Source organism: Colobus angolensis, unplaced genomic scaffold (assembly GCF_000951035.1).
Source record: "Colobus angolensis palliatus isolate OR3802 unplaced genomic scaffold, Cang.pa_1.0 Scaffold12, whole genome shotgun sequence".
NCBI lineage: Eukaryota > Metazoa > Chordata > Mammalia > Primates > Cercopithecidae > Colobus > Colobus angolensis.
In genome coordinates this window covers 2,018,348-2,027,992 of record NW_012113141.1, presented here as the reverse complement: position 1 = coordinate 2,027,992, position 9,645 = coordinate 2,018,348, and the positions used below count along the sequence as shown (strand labels likewise).

Sequence of the window (9,645 nt, the reverse complement as noted above, 5' to 3'; positions counted from 1 at the left end):
CCCGAGTAGCTGGGACTACAGGCGCCCGCCACCTCACCCGGCTAGTTTTTTGTATTTTTTAGTAGAGACGGGGTTTCACCGGGTTAGCCACGATGGTCTCGATCTGCCGACCTCGTGATCCCTCCATCTCAGCCTCCCAAAGTGCTGGGATTACAGGCTTGAGCCACCACGCCTGGCCGAACCATCATTTTTAAATGCTGTGACATGGAAATAGTTTAAGGGGCAGTTAAAAACTGATTTAAGACACATTGGGGTCACAAAATAAGTGTTGAGTATAGAAAAGCAGAAAGAAAGTAAAGGCAAAGAGAATAGGAGGGAAGGAGGAGGGTATTTTTTCCCATTGCCATGGGACCAAAACCAAGTCAGTTCTAAAATCTGGTAGTAAAGTGAGGAGAGTAATGCTGGTAGCACAGGAAATTGGATCCGCTGATATAACAGCACCATGGAACTGAGGTACAGAGGTGCTTACATTAGCTTGAGCTTTTGAAAGCATTGGAAAAGAGACATCTTTGAGCACATTATCATATGTATATTTATGCATGTATCTAGCTCCTAAATTCAGACTTTTAAATGATTTTTTAAGTGCTTAACCTTTAGTTTCATTGTTTCTATAGTCAATTACTTTCTGGATGTTTTGAACCAACTAGTAGGACAGAGGGTTTCAGAGTCATATCGGTCGCCCCAGAAGAGGGCACCATTATCCAAGTAATGTTTGGAAGCTGCTTGTGCTAAAGAGGAAAAAATGTTGCTAAGGTTTCAAAGGGGAGAAAGTCCTGTAACACCCCAGCAAAGTAATCATGAATTTGTCTTTGATGCCCCCATTCTTGTTTCATGACATTCATGTCTCTCTTCCCCATCCCTGTTAAGCAATAGCCTGTTTTCCCAACACCCAAAAAGCCTTAGTAGCTGTAGATAGGTTCTCAAAATACCATGGTTCCCAATCTTTTCCCTTCTACAGGCTCTTTCCATTGCTCTTCCTCATGGACTTGACACTTTGGTTTGGTGTGTGTGTGTGTGTGCACGTGCACGTATGTGCATGTGTGCGCACTGCTATATGAAAAAAGATCTGGGGCCAGGAGTGGTGACTCACGCCTATAATCCCAGCACTTTGGGAGGCCGAGGTGGGCAGTTCACCTGAGGTCAGGAGTTTGAGACCAGCCTGGTCAACATGGTGAAACTCCATCTCTAAGAAAATGTGAAAATTAGCCGGGTGTGGTGGAACTTGCCTATAATCCCAGCTACTTGGGAGGATGAGGCAGGAGAATCACTTGAACTCAGGAGGTGGAGCTTGCAGTGAGCAGAGACTGCGCCACTGCTCTCCAGCCTGGGTGACAGAGTGAGACTTCATCTCAAATAAATAAATAAATAAATACTAAAAAATAAAGGAAACAAGAAAAAGGATTTGGGCCAAGCATGGTGGCTCACACCTGTATTCCCAGCATTTTGGGAGGCCAAAGCAGACAGATCACCTGAGGACAGGGCAGGAGTTCAAGACCAGCCTGGTTCAAGACCAGTCCCAGCACTTTGGGAGGCAGAGGCAGGCAGATCTCGAGGTCAGGAGTTTGACACCATCCTGGCCAACATGGTGAAACCCTATCTCTACTAAAAATACAAAGATTAGCTGGGCATGGTGGCACGCGATTGTAGTCCCAGCTACTTGGGAGGCTGAGGCAGGAGAATCACGTGAATCGGAGGGTGCAGTGAGCTGAGATCATGCCATTGCACTCCAGCCTGGGCAACACAGTAGGACTCTGAAAAAAAATTATGATGATAAAAAGAAGATTTGAAATTTTGTAACGTTTTGTCTGATAAATTGTATTTAGGGATAATTGATCCATGGTCATTATTCTAATCTAAGAATAAGATACAAATGCAGTTTAACCACCACAGCAGCATGGGATGGTGTTACATTACTGAGCTGGTGTAATTTCAACTATTTGGAAAGGAATGATCTTTTAGCTAGCAAGGAGTTAGAGTAAGGCAAAGGAAATGAGTACAATTTCTATTAGAATTTTTGAAATAATGAAAATACTTTGCAAAAAACCTAGCTATGCCACGGATTCCCAGGAGTCTGAAATCTCAGATGAGAGAGGATGAATGTTGTATGAATGTCTACAATAAGCCCATATTTTGCATATTTTATTCCTACTTATAAGCTATCAACTGAAAACTTGTTAAAGGCATAATACCTCCCCATGGCATACCTGGATTTTGATGGCAGATACATCCTATAGCCTTCCCAAAGGACTAAATCTGTAATGGAGGAATTCCAGACAACCTGACAAAAACAGGGGACCTGTATAGTGGGTCATGAATTTACCTATGAAGCAAGTTTTGTTACTATAAAATATATTAAAATACATGCATATATAGGTATATTAGTTACCTCCTGCATTGGGCACTTTTCTTTTTAAGACCTGAAGCCATTCCACAGCTGTGCCCGCAGTGGGGTTGCTCAGGCCTACATTGGGCACTTTTGATAGATCATCCCCAAGCCTCACCACAATCCCGTAAGGGAGACATCATTACTATCTCCCTTTTACAGACAAGAAAACCAATTCAGAGCAATGTGGTGACTTGCTCCATCACACAGCTACGAAGGATTTGGAATTGGAATTCAAACTTGTGTCCGACTCCTAAGCTTAGATCATTAAGCTGCCTCAAGAAAACAGTTTTCTCATTACAGAATAGACTGCATTAGAAAAGATAAATCAATAACTAAAGTTGTCACAAAAAGCAGTTATTACTGGGGAGAAAAATGCAGGTCAACTATTTTAGAGAATAATCTCCTATCTGTAATGTCTGTGTTATATGATGAGTTTCGTAGGATAAAATTTTACTGGTTTCATAATGAGCTTGATTCATTTAATATATTCATTTAAAACAGGCAGAGTGTCATAATGCATCCAGTGGCAAAATTAGATGGACTTCATTAGTTGTGCAACATGGCAAAACCCCATCTCCTAAAAAAACAAATAAAAAACCTTACAGTTGGAAGGATTCTTCAAAATCATATAGTTCAGCCAGCCAGTTAAACTAAGTTCTGGAAATTGCTCTGCAACATATCAGTAAAGGGATCACCAAGCCTCTGCTCAAATGCCCTAAACAACGGGAAATTCATTCTTTTCCAAAGCTGCCTACTTCATCTTCAGACAGCTTTTGTTTAATAGAAAATTCTGCCAGGCACAGTGGCTCATACCTGTAATTCCAGCACTTTGGGAGGCCCAGGTGGGAGGATTGCTTGAGGACAGGAGTTTAAGACCAGCCTGGCCAACATAGTGAGATCCTGTCTCTACAAAAAATAAAATTAGACAAGCCTGTTGGCTTACGCCTATAGTCCCAGCTACTGGGGGGGCTAAAGTGGGAGGATCAGTTGAGTCCAACAGGTTGAGACTGCAGTGTGCTGTGATCACACCACTGTACTCCAGCCTGAGTGACAGAGACCCTGTCTCAAAAAATTTTTTTTTCTTTGTTAAAATACTTCTCTTAACCTCCATTCACTGGTGGTGATTCCATGCTGTAAGGCCTCCTAAAACAATACTCTCACCTCTACTTCCCCTACAAGTCTTTTCTATTCCAGATTACCCACCTCTCTTGGTACTTGCAGCAGGGTTTACACTGTCGTTGTGACAACAATTAATCTTCTCAGAATGTCAGTCAGTTGGGGTCCACTGAAAACCAGTAGTCAAGAGTGAGTGGTCTGACCACTGCAAAAGAGAGCAGTGAATGTCATTTGCTCTTCCACAGGGACTGCACAACCTTCTCCAGTGCTGGGCTTCTCTCTGGACTTCATTGTTGTCAGTATGGTGAGAGTCAGACAGAGAGACTCCAATTATTCAATCATTCATGCCCGTAATTCCAGCACTTTGGAAGCCGAGGCAGGTGAATCACGAGGTCAGGAGTTCGAGACTAGCCTGGTCAACATAATGAAACCCCGTCTCTACTAAAAATACAAAAAGTTAGCCAGGCATGGTGGTGCACACCTGTAATCCCAGCTACTCAGGAGGCTGAGGCAGGAGAATCACTTGAACTTGGGAGGCAGACGTTGCATTAAACCGAGATTACACCACTGCACTGCCACCCTGGCGGCAGTGCGAGACTCTGTCTCAAAAAAAAAAAAAAAAAAAGAAAGGAAAAGAAAAGAAAAGAAAAAACATTCCCTCAATCATCTTCTCGACATGCTGAAACCAGTCTTGATTGCTCCATGTTCCCTAAACCCAAGAGAATTGACCATTCCACTACTTGGTCTGAAAAGGTTTAACAGAGAAAATTCTAGGTCTTACCACGAGTGGAAATGGACCAAAATGCAGATGAATTGCTAAATGTCTACCAGACTCCTTCCACCTTTCTCTAAACCTCTCATTCAGAACTTCCCTCTTACTCCCAAGCCATTTGGTAACCATTCTGCTTGCCTTCTATCTCCACATTCTGTCTCCACCGTCTGACTTCTCACTGCCATCTACAAATCACTTGAACTCAGGAGGTAGAGCTTGCAGTGAGCCGAGATGGCTCCACTGCACTCCAGCCTGGGTGACAGAGCTAGACTCCGTCTCAAAAAAAAAACAAAAAACAAAAAGGGAAAAACATTCTCATCTGCTTGTTGCTCTGGTTGCTAAATCTTAAAAAAAAAAAAAAAAAAAAAGGCTGGTACAGTGGCTCATGCCTGTCAATCCCAGCACTTTGGGAGGCAGAGGCAGGCAGATCTCGAGGTCAGGAGTTCGAGACCATCCTGGCCAACATGGTGAAACCCCATCTGTACTAAAAATACAAAAATTAGCCAGGCGTGGTGGCATGTGCCTGTAATCCCAGCTACTTGGGAGGCTGAGGCAAGAGAATCACTTGAACCCAGGAGGCGGAGGTTGCAGTGAGCCGAGATCGTGACTCTGCACTCCAGCCTAGCAACAGAGCAAGACTCTTGTCTCAAAAAAAAAAAAAAAAAAAAAAGACAGTGTAATCCTCTATCCAGCTTTAGGAGTTGCAAAAGCATCAGGACAAGAAGGCAGAGCTGCAGAAGATCTGTGAGGAGCAGGAACAACCTCTCCAGGAAACGGGCCTGCACCTCAGCCAGTAAGAACCCCACTCCCCTCGTCTGCAGCTGCAGGCACACCAGTCTACCCACCATGTCCCTCAGGCCCCAAACCTACCTCCTTTTGGCAAAAGGAGGGTGGGCCATTTAGGAGCCCAGTCCACTGTTCACAGATGAGCTCTCAGGAAGCCAGGCCTCAGAGGGACCCAGGACTGATTTCTGCTAACCACATGGGGATGTCAGTCAGCTCTTAGTTAATTCATCAAGTACGTTCATTCCTAGTGACCAGGATACTCCTATTGCTTAGCTTCATATCCAGGGCCTTAGGGAACAGATGGGCAATGAGAGGATTGCTTGGTCAGCCTACAGTCAGGCCAGAGGGAGCGTGGCTGGTTTGAGAATGGAAGCCTGGCATGGTAGAGATGCACTCACCGGCCTTGCGCAGCACAGTCCCCTTCCTTTCGGGGAACTGGCCACTGTATCCGCCAGAGTCCATCTGTCTGCTGCAGATGCTAATGGGATGCAGACCCTGGTAGTTCTGCTCCCCTCTGACTTGACAGCTCCCCTCCTTGGTGTCCCAGTCTAGACACGTTGCTGTGGACACCTGGGCTTTGGGGTAGATCACACTGCGGATTGTAGAACTTGTCCATTTATGTGATGATTGCATTTTCAACAGTGGGTAGCTTTTTCTCCTTGAGTCAGGACTCATGGTTGCAAGTAACAGAAATCCAACTCAAAGTGGTTTAAGCAAAAGAAGCCATCAGGAATCGATCTCTGTCTCCTACCTCTGCTATCCTGTCTACCTCACAGGTGGGTCTGGACCCTGCAGGGGCAAAACAGCACTCAACAAAAACACCTATCAGAGAAACAAAGTCCCTCTTCTTTCTGCATAGCTCCCAAGATCACCTGAGGTTGATTCTCTGCTACCGAGTACCCATGCCTGACATAAGCACCATGGCCAAGGAGATGGGGCTCACGACCTCAGCACAGCCTGGGCTCAGGTCCAGCACTGCATATATTTGACCAGAAAAGGTCCACACATGGAGACCAAAATGAGAATCAGCTCGAAACACACTAGTGTATAGATGCGTGCAGCCTTAGAATTTTTCTCACAGTCTGGAAATTTGTAGAGTCTAGTACTATTAAGAAAATAGGCCAGGCGCAGTGGCTCACGCCTGTAATCCCATCACTTTGGGAGACTGAGGTAGGGCAGATCGCCTGAGGTCAGGAGTTCGAGACCATCCTGGCCAACATGGAGAAACCCCGTCTCTACTAAAAATACAAAAATTAGCCAGGCATGGCGGCAGGCACCTGTAATCCCAGCTACTCAGGAGGCTGAGACAGCGGAATTACGTGAACCTGGGAGGTAGAGGTTGCAGTAAGCCAAGATTGTGCCATTGCACTCCAGCCTGGGTGACAAAAGAATCAGTCTCAAAAAAAAAGTAGCTGGTCAAGGAATCTGATATATCTGGCAGGAATGTGGTCTGTTCACTCCCAGATGCAGGTGCTGTCCACTTGCCATCTCTCCTACGCCCCTTACCTTTCTAGACTAGCCCATGGCCACTGCTCCCTTCCCCTCCCACCCTCCACCCTGCCTGCCACCGACTCAGCTGAGTGCCCTGTGCTGCTCTGGCCTGTCAACTTGCTGTGCTCTGGCCCCTGTTCCTCCCCAACCCCCAGGGAGTGAAGCAAGGCCCAGTGTCTGTCCCCATGCTCAGAGCATAGGCCAGCTGTGAGAGCATCCCAAGGGCACTCACCAGAAGCAGACGTGGAACAGATGCTGGTGTGGAGCTGGCTTCTGGGGTTTGCAGCCAGTGTTTTCCTCTTTACATTGGATGGACAGCAAGGCAGTGTCATAGGTCCCCTCCTAGTGGACCATAGACCTTGAAACTGTGGATGGTCTCTGATCTTTAAAATGTATCATTGTGGCCTGGTGTGGTGGCTCATGCCTGTAGTCCCAGCGCTTTGGGAGGCCGAGGTGGGTGGATCACCTGAGGTCTGGAGTTCAAGACCAGCCTGACCAACATGGAGAAACCCCATCTCTACTAAAAATATAAAATTAGCCAGGCATGGTGGAGTGTGCCTGTAGTCCCAGCTACTCAGGAGGCTGAGGCAGGAGAATTGCTTGAACCTGGGAGGCGGAGGTTGCAGTGAGCCGAGATCGAGATCACGCCATTGCACTCCAGCCTGAGCAACAAGAGTGAAACTGTCTCAAAAACAAAAAAATGTATTGTTGCACTTTGTAGCCACCTGGTGCTACTGGCTAACCTAGTTTCCGAATCCCAGTGTGAGCTGCCTGGTCACCATTCCCTCCCAGAGAGTGCTGTGGGTGTCACAGCATCAGTTGTATGCAAACCCAGACAGGGCTACCTGAGGAGTTGCTTTTGTGCTCTCTCCCCTCTTCCCTTCTTCCTCTGGCAAGCCTATACTGGATGACAGAGATGGCAAAGCCTCTTCGCAGACCCTACATTAGCTTCAGGAACAGTTTTCCAGTTTCATTATCTTGGGAACATCTGGATTCTTCCTAAATTGTGTTTCCCAGAGTTCTTGTATGTTCAGTTTGCCATCTTTTACCTGGCTCCCCAAGGTCTGTCCATCTGGGCAGCCTCTTCTGATCCTGTCAATCTGCTGGCCTATTTCCTATTTCTGTAGCCGGACCCAGAAGGGAAGGAGCTGCCTCCCAATCTTTAGTAAAAGCCACAGAGATTTTTCTAAATGCCCTGATGCTGTTTTCTAATCCCTCCCTTAGAATTCTAGCCTGTGTTTCCCAGTGACCTGTCATTTTGTCACTTAGATTAGTCTAATCTGACAATAGTTCAGACTAATCTCATTTTTTAAGAAAGACTCAGGCCAGGCTGGGCGTGGTGGCTCATGCCTGTAATTCCAGCACTTTGGGAGGCCAAGGCAGGTGGAACACTTGAGGTCAGGAGTTCGAGACCAGCCAGGCCAATATGGTGAAACCCCGTCTCTAGCACAAGTGCAAGAAAATAAGCCGGGAGTGGTGTCAGGTGCCTGTCATCCCAGCTACTTGGGAAGCTGAGGCAGGAGAATCACTTGAACCCAGGAAGCAGAGGTTGCAGTGAGCCGAGATTACCCCACTGCACTCCAGCCTAGGCAACTCAGCGAGACTCCATCAAGGAAGGAAGGAAGGAAGGAAGGGAGGAAGGGAGGAAGGGAGGAAGGGAGGAAGGGAGGAAGGAAGGAAGGAAGGAAGGAAGGAAGGAAGGAAGGAAGGAAGGAAGGAAGGAGAAAAGAAAGAGGCTCAGGCCTGTAATCCCAGCACTTTGGAAGGCCGAGGCAGGTGGATCACTTGAGGTCAGGAGTTCAAGACCAGCCTGTGCAACATGGTGAAACCCTACCTCTACAAAAAACACAAAAATTAGCCAGGCATGATGGCACGCACCTGTAGTCCCAGCTACTTGGGAGGCTGAAGTGGGAGGATCACTTGAGCCCAGGAGGTCAAGGCTGTAGTGAGCCATGATTGCACCACTGCATTCCAGCCTGGGCAATAGAGCGAGACCCTGTCGCCAAATAAAAAGATCAGAGTGTTTCCCCAAATTGCACAAACTTCTTCATTTTATTTGGTTTAATTCTGCCAATTTAGACCATGTTCAGTCCTGTCTCTTAAGTAAACAAAAGAATTCTTCTGACACTAACAAGAATGGAGCAAGAACAAATGGGTGTGCCCTCTGAGCCTGCTCCTTCCAGACAGCAGGCAGCAGAATGGAGGCTGGGGAGAAGCCTGCAGACTCAAGTTCCTGCTGGGGAGGGCGGTAGAGACTAGTGCAGAACAGGGCCAGGTCTTGGACGTCTGGCCTTAGGCCATCCTCTCGCCTCAGCCTCCCTCAAAGTTGTTTTGAGACCCTGCAGGCTAAACGTTGTGTTCTTGTGCCAGATGCAGTCCCAGGCTCAGCCTCAGCCCTCAGCAGACAGGAGCCAGTGTGATGAGGCGACTCTGGGATTGTACAGAGGCGGAAGGCATTTCAACAACTCATGTTCTGGATCTCCTCACAAGTCCGTTATCCTCACAAAGCTAGTCATGGGAGTCAGCCATGTTAGGGATTCAGAGCCTCACACTCTCTCACTGCTGTGAAATGGCCTTTTTTTCCTTAGGTCCAAGCTGAAGATGGAAGATATAAAAGAAGTGAACCAGGCACTGAAGGTACTGGCTTGCTAGGAACCACTTCGCTGTCAGCTTGCACTGATGGCCTGTGTGCTCCTACGTTTAAGTATCCCAACAGTCAGGTGTGAGGGTGTGTGGCTGAGGCAGTGGTGGTGATGACATATTTACAGAGAACCAAACGCTGCTCAGAAATGTGCCCCTTGGCTGAGGGCGATGCTGACAGGTGGCAGGGCCAAAGGTGAACCTAAGTCTTCCGACTCCAATTCTTCTGCCATCAGCTTTGAAAATAGGCCTGATGGATCTTCTTAAAGGAGGAAGCAGGTGGCAGAGACGAAAGACCCGCGCATATCTTTTAACAGTGAAAAACAGGCTGGCTGGGAGTGGTGGCTCACACTTGTAATCCCAGCACTTTGGGAGGCTGAGGCAGGCGGATCACCAGGTCAGGAGATAGAGACCACGGTGAAACCCCATCTCTACTAAAAATATAAAATTAGCC

At 47.1% G+C, this 9,645-nt stretch overlaps 1 protein-coding gene across 1 annotated transcript in view; it reads right to left on the bottom strand.

Moving 5' to 3' along the window:
- Positions 1 to 2,787: 2,787 nt before the first annotated feature.
- STOX1 (storkhead box 1) overlaps positions 2,788 to 9,645 on the bottom strand; it is a 113,581-nt gene continuing 106,723 nt past the window's right edge. Inside the window, exon 4 of the mRNA XM_011927009.1 lies at positions 2,788 to 2,963. The gene's annotated coding sequence lies outside the window, so the exon portion shown is untranslated. The remainder of the gene's footprint in view (positions 2,964 to 9,645) is intronic.